The sequence below is a fragment of the Cynoglossus semilaevis genome, chromosome 2 (assembly GCF_000523025.1).
Source record: "Cynoglossus semilaevis isolate Cse_v1.0 chromosome 2, Cse_v1.0, whole genome shotgun sequence".
In the NCBI taxonomy this organism is placed as follows: Eukaryota; Metazoa; Chordata; class Actinopteri; order Pleuronectiformes; family Cynoglossidae; genus Cynoglossus; species Cynoglossus semilaevis.
Window position 1 is genome coordinate 4,395,586 of NC_024308.1, and position 12,002 is coordinate 4,407,587.

The 12,002-nt window shown below is 37.6% G+C and overlaps 1 long non-coding RNA gene across 1 annotated transcript; it reads left to right on the top strand.

The window, feature by feature from the left end:
* The first annotated feature begins 2,066 nt into the window (after positions 1-2,066).
* On the top strand, positions 2,067-11,596 carry LOC107990073 (uncharacterized). Its single transcript, XR_001761641.2, has 3 exons — positions 2,067-2,532; positions 9,515-9,611; positions 11,165-11,596. It is a non-coding gene; the product is annotated as an uncharacterized LOC107990073 (long non-coding RNA).
* The last annotated feature ends 406 nt before the right edge of the window (positions 11,597-12,002 follow it).

Sequence of the window (12,002 nt, forward strand, 5' to 3'; positions counted from 1 at the left end):
CAGAAAAGTAGGGGAATAAAAGATATTTTATTCCAAAGCATCTTCTTTCTTTTTTTGCATGGTGTAATTCCTATAAAACTCATGTCTTTTTCCCAGGACTTTCACTGCTGTCATGTTTCTATCATATGCACCACTTTGATCACAGAGACATTACAGGTGAACGATTTCTCTACATGAACAACCATCAAAGCTGCTGTGATTCCAACACAATTCAGGAAATCCTGCAGCTTATCACTGCAGCCGTTCTTAAGCTCAACTCTTTGTCTTAAACAGTTTAATGTTGGGGAAGAAAGGGTAGAGAAAAATTAAGCTGCTTTGTTCTTTTACAAAGGAGGATCTGAGAGATTTGGTGTCGGGATTTTCCATTAAAGCTGTAAAAAAAACTCCTTCCCCACTGAGACGTTAAATTAACATTTTTATTAGAACAGGATGGACACAAACATTTGTCTGGAGGTAAGTAGAGAAAACTGTGTGGCTGCTACTGCTGTGGTGATTCAAAACCAGCAAAAGACGACATGGAGTACAAACAATATGTGAAAAGTATATGGTTATATATTCACAATAACATCAAGTCAATGGTTTTACAGACCGGTTCTGAACAGTAGCATATTGTTCAGCAAAATTTTATTTATTTATTTATTTATTTATATTATAATTATTATTATTGATTAAAACAACTTAGCTTTTGTCACCTGTAGAGTATTTAAGCATGGCTCTTAAACCTTGAAAAATTGGGAAAGAAAATAAGAAGCCAGTGGAAATATTTCATTAGAAGAGAGGATGAGGGGTAAACATTGCCTCAGGGTAACAAGTATTTTTGACTCATTAAAGCCACTTCCAGGCTTTACAAAAAAACAAGGTCAAATAAGGTCCCATTTATACAATATTTGAAAATCAAGACTCTGTAGCTCATGACCTTCAAAGAGGATGTGTGCGTTTGTGTGTGTGTAGATTAACTCCTCCAGGCTCTTCCTTCTAAGTTCATGCAAGGGCTGCAGGCATGACATTTGTCCCGACTTGTGCTATGTGTCCAAATTAATGGAATTCTGTCTTAAATCACACCTTGAAGGTTACAGTTTTAGCCAAACAAGCCTAAGGTCATCACTGGGATGTAAGTGGCCTTAGTACTGAAAGAGATCAATAAAGCTATACTCAGTAATATTGAAATGGTTTCCTATGGGAGGGGAGGAAGAGGGGGTGTTTTCTTTACTTATGGCACAGTGGGATAATTGCACTGATTTGAAATTTTATTTCTTTTGTTTCCATCGTTGAAGCATTATGACGTTTTCACATGTGTCGCTGCAGGCTGGGGGCTTGACTCTTCATCTACAAAAGTGGGGCATTGTAAAAAAAAAAAAAGGTTTGGGAACCAATGTCTAACTTTAGGACTTTTTTATCCTTGTGTGAAAATAAAAACAGCAGCTTGGATTTGTCATATTCTCACTTTGCACTTTTGCACATGGTAGCAGTGCTTCCTCATGTGGGGGTCATTACAGTGTGACATTATTATAGGGAGGTGGTTACAGATGCAGCATAAAAACCCAGCTTTGCCACAGGGCACCAGAGAGTGCAGTCAAACAGTTTTTTCAGCCTGACATTAAACAGGTTTATGTACTGACCTTTAAGTCCCAAACATTACTTTTTGTGAGAGTCTGTGCCAGAGAGGGAAACTCCATCCTGCTCCTCAGACATGAAATACTGCAACTGAAAGAATTTCTTCCACACAAATGCCAATCAAAACCTCTGAGAATCCCTGCGCGGTGGCCGATGAGGGCTTTCCTGAGAGACAACCAGCCAATTACATGGTCCTTCCTCTAAAGTTCATAAATCACTCTGTTACAAAGAACTCCTCAGCTTAAAGCAGAATTCTGCACTGCTATCACTCTTATCGCATTAAAAGCCTAATTAAGAATTATGTCCTAACATCTTGCTTTTAATTATGTGAACACACGGCTTCTTCTGCAGAGCCACCATGTGGCCACATGTGAAAGCAGCAGCCACTGTGAGGAGACCTTCACAGGCTGCGGCCTTTGGATGAAGTCAATGAACTAAGGAAGAAACACAGAGCCATGCTCCCAGGCTTATTTAACACATTCATCTGTTAACGTCAGAGGTGGAAAGTAACGAATTTTATTTACTCACGTCTCTATAATGGAGTATTTTTTGTTAGTAATTTGTAATTTTTAAGCTGTTTTAAGTAACTAAAGTTTTACTTAAGCATATTTTGACTCAAGTATTTTACTTCGCTACATTTGAAACGATCCCGTAGTTGAGTAAATTAAATGTGGGGGGGACAATCTGCGTTAATTTGAAGAAATTTGCGAGGGCGTGCGCGGATTTCGCACTATGTTATTGTAGCCAGAGAAAGTTGACTAACAGACGGGCTCTATCCTGTCCTTGTAAGATGGCTGGTGCCAAACAGGAAATGGATTACGAGAATTGCCAAGCAGTGGGCCCCCGTGGAGCAGATGACTCAGAAAAAGAAGGAAATTATTGGCCATATCTCAGGCATCTCTGCGAAAGCATGTGTCGGTAAGTTAAGTATCTGTACTTTCGCTTGTGTTTCCCAATCGTTGTGTTTATTTTTGGGTTAAAACGTTCTCCGTTAAGCAAAAAGTGCCTTCGCGATATCGATTTTTGTCGCTTAGCTTAGCATCTATCCTGATAGGTTACGTTCCAGTGACGTAGAGCAGTACCACAGCACAGTCAGAAATAATACAGGTGCATGACTTTTATTACAGTTGGTCTCAAAGGAAATCATCTTCATTCCTGTAGTATAGACTATCTCCTGGGTTGTTGTAGCCTAGCTTAAGGCCCTTTGGATGGTCAGTGATAGTTGGATTGGTTATGCAAACTTTGCAGCCATTTGAGAATTTGACATTAAAATGATAAAAGGATATTATGATGGTATTAAATATGGAGGGAGGCACCTCGTGTTGTAGCCAGGTAGTTAAACAGCATCCAACATTCTAAGTTGTCACAGAGTATTTCTATTTAAATTGTTGTTTAAAAACAACTACTTGCAGATTCGATGTGTAACTTTTTTGCCTCAATAATGTGTTGCAAATGCAATAGTACTGTCATCACAGCAAGAAACACTCCCATTATTTACGGGTTCTGAGCAGTTAGAAAAAGATTTACCACTGAAGGACTAAAATGCATCATTGTTGTTTAAACATTCTCACTCCAACATCTTGAAATTTAGTTTCCAGAGCAACACTCCCGCTCAGGTCAGGATGACATGAAGATTAACAGCAGCACTTTGTTTAAAAAACCCCAGTGTTATTCACACTGATTTCACACTGTTAATGTGAAGTAGTCAAACAGACTGTACACACAAATTAAAAATGACAAGTGATCAAAATACTTTTGCTCCAGGAATAACACTTCACCAAAGGAAGTATAAATGTTCTGCCAGCTGCGGAACTTTTTTATTTCCTTAACTTTTAATAAAATATTTAAAAAATATATAGCAACATTTCCTGTGGAAATTGATCTATATACATGGGCTTATAGAGGTTGTTGTCATTGTTGGTAAAACCTTTAAACTTTTAGACTGACATTTAACTTTATGACATGCAAATTTACAATTGAATCGGCGATTATGTGTTACGCTTGTGAGCCGTGCTGTTGTGGCCATGTTTATGTTTTAAAGGGATGTTATCATTAGCTTTATTAGGGTATATCCTGTGCCCCGCCCCAGCACTGATTAGTTCCACTACTGCAGAGTCCCATGACAATACTGAAAAATGCAGTGATAGTGTCATCACGTGAGACAATATATCAATAAGACTATGCACAATTTTCAGATAAAACTATATTCAAATTTATTGAAAGTGAGCAAAGCTTTTACTTTAATAGTAGTTTGTTTAACCAAAATCCCTGTCTTCTGTTTTCTAGTAAACACAGTTTCACTTTAGCTGTGTAGCACTGGATAATAACAGTCGGAAGTATAATTTTGTAAGAAGCCTAATGATATTTGCAAAAGAAAATAATAATTTGATATCCTGCGTACCCATCTACTAATATCCATTCAGATTGTAAAGACGCCCTTCAGAACAGAGAAGTTGCAATTTTTTATTCTTTTTGTTTCACTGAGTTCATCCACATGTGGAAGAACGATGGCATCTCCTCCTGCTGGTTTAAAACGTTACTGATGTTTACTGCCTCATAAGGACTCTACCCTGAAAAATGCAAATAAAGATGTTGCCCAGTTTCACATATTAGACGAAACAACAACAACCTCTCCACACTCTAGACAGTGTGGTGTATTTGCAGCACAGGGGTGTTATCTTACTTTTAATTATCATGAAAAAAAAAACCTGCCTAAAGGGGTGGAGGATGGAGTGTTGGATGTGATAATGATCTGGGGAATGATCTAAGGATGAGGCTGGTGGTAGGTGGGCTGATGAGGGCAAATCAGAGCCTAATGATGGTTTCCAATCTCAGATGTTTAGGGAGGGACAACCGTTCAGGTCCAATGACTGGTCTGATGTCTCCATCCTCAGTTTCTGCACCATCACCTGCTGCGTGGTGTCTAGAGTGCAGGAACATTGGAATTAAGAATAGAATAGAATAGTCTTTATTGTCATTGTCCTGGTGCAACAATATTGAGGGTGCTCTTCCATCTTTTTTTTAAATATGGTGAAGTAGACAAACATACACATTTGTGCTTACAACAACTTATTGGCTCATTCTAAAACTATATATATATACTGTATATGACACTAGAAATGTGAGTCTTCTTTGAGTCTCATTTTTCAAGATACAAAGGTTAAGTCATTCTTTATTTCCTCTGAGACTTCATTTAATTCTTTACTGAAGTACCTGGATGCCTGCACAGGTTAGTGATTACTCTTATTACTTTCCCAGAAAGGGTTCATACCTTCATACACCACCAGCATCTTTACATCTTGGTCTTGGTTTTTTCTTCCTCTATCTTCTTTCCTTCTTCAGCTTCTACATCTTCCTTTTTTGAACATTCTCCAGTCAAAGCATCCTGACGCTTCACACAGTGGAAGCCATGATCTTGCAGCACTGTTCCCTCTAACTATGTCTTCACATATTTGCTGCTGACTGCATCAGGAGATAACAGCTATAACACAGGTGGAGAAGGTGACACAAGCCTTTATCTGCTCTTTCATTATTTATAAGATAGTTGTTGCTTCCTTAACAGTAAACATTTATCATCCTTGTAGTATGGCGGTTATTAGGTAGATATATGTTTCATACCCGTTTTTATTTGTGACTAATCCAAATAAAAGGAATTATTAATTTGGAAAAATTTTAAGAAATATATCCATAAGAATAACCTCAATTTTTTCATGCAGTTGGTGGATATTGGTCATTACTGTGCATCTTTGTGATAGAACATAGGAATATTTCCCAGCCTGGGATCAATAAAGTACATCTATTTATCTGTTATAGTAGTGAGGTAGTCTGCTACATGTGTATTTGTCAAATACAAAAAGAAAAGGGTCTTTACAATAACTCACCTTCTGAGAGAAAGTGGAAAAAAGTCTCCACATCTTTATCTTTACTACCAAAATTATTTTGCTCTGAGCACTGAGTCCAAACCTCAGCATTTGTAGGATTTGATTACTTTTTTTCCAGAACCATTGACACTGGAAATGCAATTAACCTTTATATTTCAAAAGAAATATTTTAGTTTTAGGATAATAACAATATTTATTGGTATATCGCTACATTTTTTATATGCATCTAAAACAGTGAAGCCTTTTAATAAAATTGGTCATAATGAACTTCAGTTTTGTAAAATTAAATGTTCCTATTGAGAGGAATTTCAAGAACAAAGCACTGACAGTTAAACTATTTCATAGAGACAATGTTGCGTCACCCAAGACACCCTCCTGAAGTAAAAAAAAAAAAGTAACTATTTGTTGATGAAAACACCCATTTACCTTTTTTCAGGAGAATTTTACTCTTAAAGGCGTCAGTGAAACATAATTTCAGCAAGTTGAAATGGAATATAAATAATTGAATCTGCATTTGACACAGTAGTAGGACCACTTATAAACACTGTTGTTGTGCTCATTCAGAACAGCAGATAACTAATGTTATCAGGTAGCTGCAAATAGTTTCTGCTCAGAAGGTTTGGAGACACACAGGCGGACACACACACACACTACTTATACACTTAAGCAAACAAAAAATTATCTGTATGTGCCTTTGAAAAATAAACCAATTTACGGGCGACTGCAGAGGGGACACATTTAAATTATGTTGTGACTCGCCTGCAGAGTAAAACTGATGAGCATCATAATTTTGGAAACTTTGCCGTGAAGAGCTACCTTAGAATAAATATCAGCAGCGAGGCTGAACTGTGCTTCAGTCTGAGTCTCTTCAAATGCAAAAATTGGTGGCAAAGCAATGAATAAAAGGATGCGTTTCTGATAACAGCGGTGTAGCAACAAGGGAGGGTTTCAACAGTGACCTAATGGGCTTCCCTCAAAGGCCCTTTAATATGTTTTCTCCTGTAAGTGATCAAAACTTCCTTTCAGTAACCTCAGTAATAATCCACAGCAACCTCAATGATGATCCTTTGTGAAAATGTTCACAAAGGTTCAAAGGAAGGAAAAAAACCCAGAGTGGATAGGCTAAAGGCTAATTGTGTCTGAAATGAGGTTTTAAGTGGCTGAATTAGCAGAGGGTGCAGCGGATGGCAGCTGAGAAATGGGAGGAAAGTGAAGAGAAAATAAGCACAGGTCACATCCAGATAAGCACGGTACTTCTCTGAGCAAGCGACTGTGTTTGTGCAGATCTCTCGGCCCCACAGGCCGCCGTCTGGTGATTAATTAGGCTGACTTAGTGCAGCAAACCCTGTCATTACCGAGCATATTCATCTTTCATAGTCACTTAGACACTATCTGTGCACAGAGCCACGCAGTCGGTGTGAAGTGAATGAGATTGAAATCATAGATCAGCAAATAAAAGTCGCTGCAAGGAGCAAAATTATTGAGGTACACAACAAAACTTCCAATAAATGTATTTTATACGTGTTTTATAATTTGTAGAGTCAAATTACCACTCAGTTGTTGCAGTGTGTGTGCGTGTGTATGATATATTACAAATAAATTATCTTCATGTACTGTTGCTAGCCAACCATGTTGGCCTGTGCTGTTGTGTTAATGTTGGTCATCGTTGTGTTACTTGAAGAGATAAATAAGTGTAAAAAGTTTGAGAACCACTGATTTAGATCTTTAGTTTTAAATAGTTTTATGTGTATAGAATATTCCAGAATACTGTAGTACTAGAGGAAAATGAGGAAGATGGTGTTTATTGCACAAGTAAAAGAGTAAATATGATGTTGCAGCTACAGCTGTGCACTCAGCAGAGTCTGCATGTGTGGTCGGCATGCAAATGTAAGATGATGGATAGACCTGGACTGGTCCAAATACAAAGAGCCAGAGAGAGGAGGACGGGGGGGAGGACGCCGTGGTCTCTCTAAGACTAATGGGCCGATTAAGAGCTTCAAGGGGGCGGCCATTTATTTGTGGTGTCTGACTGGATGAAGATTCACTTTGTTAATAAGGCTCAGCACTTACAGCCGCGCTTTCCCTCTCGCTCTCCTATCAGCTTCTCCTCATTTCACTTAATTGTGTTTGAAGGAAAAGAAAACAAATGGAGACTTGACCTGCATCATTGAGCTTGAAACTTGAGACACTTTCTTGAAAGAAATTGAAAATAAAACAGTCACGTGGGCTCTTGGAAACATCAACAATTTAGGAGAACAGACAGAGAGATATACAGAGACGGTGAATGTGCATGGATTGATGTTTGACGTCTGTGTCCATGCACTTTATGTTGTGTGGTGCACTTCCTCTCCAGACACTCACCATCCATCATCATCCATGATGCTCATGACGGCTGATAGGTGCTATTGCCACAGAGCTGGTGTTTAGTGCATCCGTTGGATGATGTCCTAATGGATGCTGTAATTGAAAGTGTGTCTGTGGTCACATCCCCTCAACATCTTCCATGTTTATGGGAGTTCATAAAGATCAGCTACCTGCGAGATCTCCCCTCGAACAAGGGACGTAGTTGACAGACTGAGCTCCACTGAGTCATTATGATAATACTGCTGCACTGATGTGATTTACTAGGCAGTCATGTAATAAAGGCTTAAGGCTATAATGGAGTCTGTCATATCAAGCAGCTTGTCAACATAATTGCCACTTCCCCCAGCAATTAGATCCTTCAGCATTCTCTCATTTCCATTTCTATGTGAGCACATCAGCTGCCTGACAGTCACGGAGCAGATTGGAGGTTTTAATGTTCTCCTGAAGGACAATTTGGTGGCGACGGACCTACGCATTGTGCCATAACCTTTGGACATTGATGCACGGAACCTCTTTTGTATCACATGCACCTCTTAAAATATAACCAGTAACTTTTGGCTGTTTTACTGCCTTCATTTTTTGTGGATACATCAATTTCCTTTTGACTTCTCTTCCACAATGGTCTTTATTAATCCAACAGAAGTCAAAGGTAAATTATTGGCCTGAGATCTAGTGATTGAGGAGGCCGTTTAAGTGCAGTCATCTGCATATTCATTTGCAGATGATGGACATGACGCCCCTAACTACCACACCTCCACCCAAAAAGTAACACTAAATTGTAATTCTGCTACTTGAATGTCACATTGTCCAGTTGTATAAAGCTGTATGGAAACTACAGTAAGTAGCCTTAGCTTAGCTAAAAGGAATAGCACCAACACACTATTTTCACTGCTTTAGCCCATGTACTTTGTTATCCATCATGGTCCTTGTTTGTAAATGCACTATTACCATATGGTTTTTTTCTTGTCTTATTTTACCAATTCACTGTAAAAGTAGAAACATTTTGTTTGAAAATCCTGAGAAGATCAGCAATATTATAAAACACTCAAACAATCAAGATTTTAACAGTTTATCTTGGCCTTGATGCACTCAGTTGCTGTAATATGACAGGTTAATCAGACATTTTCTTAATAAATAAATATAACTGATGTACCAGTTAGTGAGTGAGTGAGTGAGTGTACCTTGGGTTTTATACCGTCACATATTCTGAAAAAAGTAAAAGTTTCCTGTTTCTTTTCTCCACTGAACTGTGGGGTCTGCCTAAACTTTTGTCCTTTGACGTCCATTTTCTCATATTTCTCCTTAGTTTTACCCCTGGCTAGGTTCAACTGAATAAAGAAATCAAACTCTGCAGTTGTTAAAGTAATTGCCAAGCTGGCACATCCCCAGTTGCTCTGCAAAGACACAGCAGGCACTTCAGAATGTTAATGGCCACCCTGATCCAGGGAGGGTAACGCAGCCTTGGCATATGCACAGCTAATTGTGTGTGAGAGTGGGGAGAAAAGGAAGATGGAGAGTGGGAGACAGAAGGGGGGTGTGCAGAAGGGAGACAGGCGCTAATGTCCACATTAACAAATTCTCCTGAAGACAGAGATTTCTTGTACCTTCACTGACCTTGTGCTTCTCTTCTGTTTTTTTTCTCATTTGGATTCCAGGTTTGGAGGATCTTAACAGAAAAATAATAAGTGCATCGTGATATATAGGATGGAAACAGCTGCTACGCCTCAAACTGATCCCAGTCTGTTGGTCTAGGTATTTTTCAGTCTTCCAAACAAAGAACAAACAATTTCTTTTACAAAATCTTGAATAACATTTGATGGAATATCATGGCTTGGTTCTGTACAGAACATCTCCAGTACCTCTGCTTCTCTAGTGAGATTAATAAGGCAATTAGCCAAGTTCAGGAAGTGAAACAAGCAAATATTAAGTGCAATTGAGTGATTTTTTTTCCCCTCTATTGGTGTCTTATACTGTCTAGATGGAAGATCCCTTTCCCCTTCCCTACCCTAATTACATTAAAGAGACAATGCAATACAATAAACTAGATAATTACTAAGTTACTGTATACAAGGGTCTTCTACAACCTGGAAACCTCTTGTATCATTTGGAAACAAATGTAAGATTAGTGAGGCTTTATGCATGTAATTCATGTAATTCATCATGGAAGCATTCGGACATAAGATCCTCGTGTAGGTCAAAATTAGAAATAATAGAATCAAATAGAATAATAGAATACAGAATCCATGCTGTCACTAAGGTCAAACCAAAGTCACAATATGCAGAATCAAGACTTTCCTCTAAAACCAGGTCAAAGCTACTCACACGATGAACTGTACAAAATCACATTCGTAGAAAACCTAGGCTGATCTTAGATGCTGCTTAATACTAAGTGCGTACTAAAAATATATTTAATGATGAACACAATGAGTCAGTCAATGCAAAGTCATCTCTCCCTGCTGTGTGCCTAATGTACAAGGCCAGGATTCCTGGTAGAGCAACACTTCAGTGGACAATTTCACTGCATAGATCTGTTGCAACCTCTATGGTCTTAATTCAGTTTTGCCACAACATGTTGAAAAGAGAAAATAATATGTAATCCTACTTGGAGGTTAGGAAATTATGTCTTTAAAATGTAAACTTCAGGCGAGCAGTGGTAATCTTTCTTTCAGGACAAAATAGCACGTTGCAAAACATCATGATGGGTGTGTGAATTGACTGTGTGATTTGAAATTGTTATGTTTGATGTGCAATCTTCAGAGGGCCCAGATTTGTGTGTTTTGGATTACATATTTTAGATTAGAGCAGCAGAAATGTGTCAAAATAATCGGCATCAAACAAAATAACAACATAAAAAAGTTCAGTACTCCAGACTTCTGTTTTGCTTTAATCCAAAATGTAAAAAAAACACTCAAGGTTTTAGATTAGCTTTACATTTTTTAAGTATTTGTTTGTTTTGATTGGACTTTTACTTTACTAATAATTTCCTCAAAAAATTCTCAGAAATACATTTTTTTAATAAAATACTAATCATTATTTTCACCTTTAGACCAACAAAAAAAGCAAAATTAGGGTCTTGCTGAAAAAATCCAAAACATTTAAAAAAAAAAAACTTCTCAAAAATGATGAAAAACATGCAGAAAAGATAAAATATTTATTTTTTAAAAGAATTGCATGAAATTTGCTCTAATTCTCTAATTTGGTAAGAAACATGCAGAATTGGTAATATTTTGAATTTTATTTTCAAAACTTCATGAAAAACTTTCTTCTTCTGACCAACATAACATGAAATGTTTTTTTTTTTCAAGGTAACTCCAACAACCCCCACTCAGACGATAGGGAGGGGGAAGGATCCACCACAGGGCCAATGACTCACATGACCACTTAATGGTCATATTGTTTGGGCCCATGACCACATTACTCAACACCACACACCCCCTTTTGGGGTGGATAAATACCTGGAAATTCCCCACCAGGAACGTGGAACTGATGAAGCCTCTTGGACAAGACTCACTTCTGGTGAGTCCAGTTGCCTACTTTAAAACTGCTTCTCCAAAAATAAAAGTTTCTTAAAAATGACCACCCCTTTTGGGGTGGATAAATTGGGTGGATAAATACCTGATCACAGTATAATACTTTACCAATACATTTCCGAATAAATCTCCGAAAATAAAAGTTTCTCAAAAATGACTAAAAATGCACTCATTTGCCTTAAAATACTTAGCTATGTCCATTTTTGTAGTTAAAATTCAGAAAAATATACTTTTTTGGTACGCCAACCTTTGATCACAGAATACCAATAAATTTCCGAACACATCTCCAGAAATAAGTTTCTCAAAAATGACTGAAAATGCACTCATTTGTTTTAAAATACTTAGCTATGTCCATTTCTGTTGTTAAAATTCAGAAAAAATATACTTTTTTGGTACGCCAACCTTTGATCACAGAATACCAATAAATTTCCGAACACATCTCCAGAAATAAGTTTCTCAAAAATGACTGAAAATGCACTCATTTGTGCTTAAAATACTTAGCTATGTCCATTTTTGTAGTTAAAATTCAGAAAAAATATACTTTTTTGGTACGCCAACCTTTGACCCAAGACCAAGCAAAAACAAATTTTCTAAAAATTTTCTGAAAAAAAAA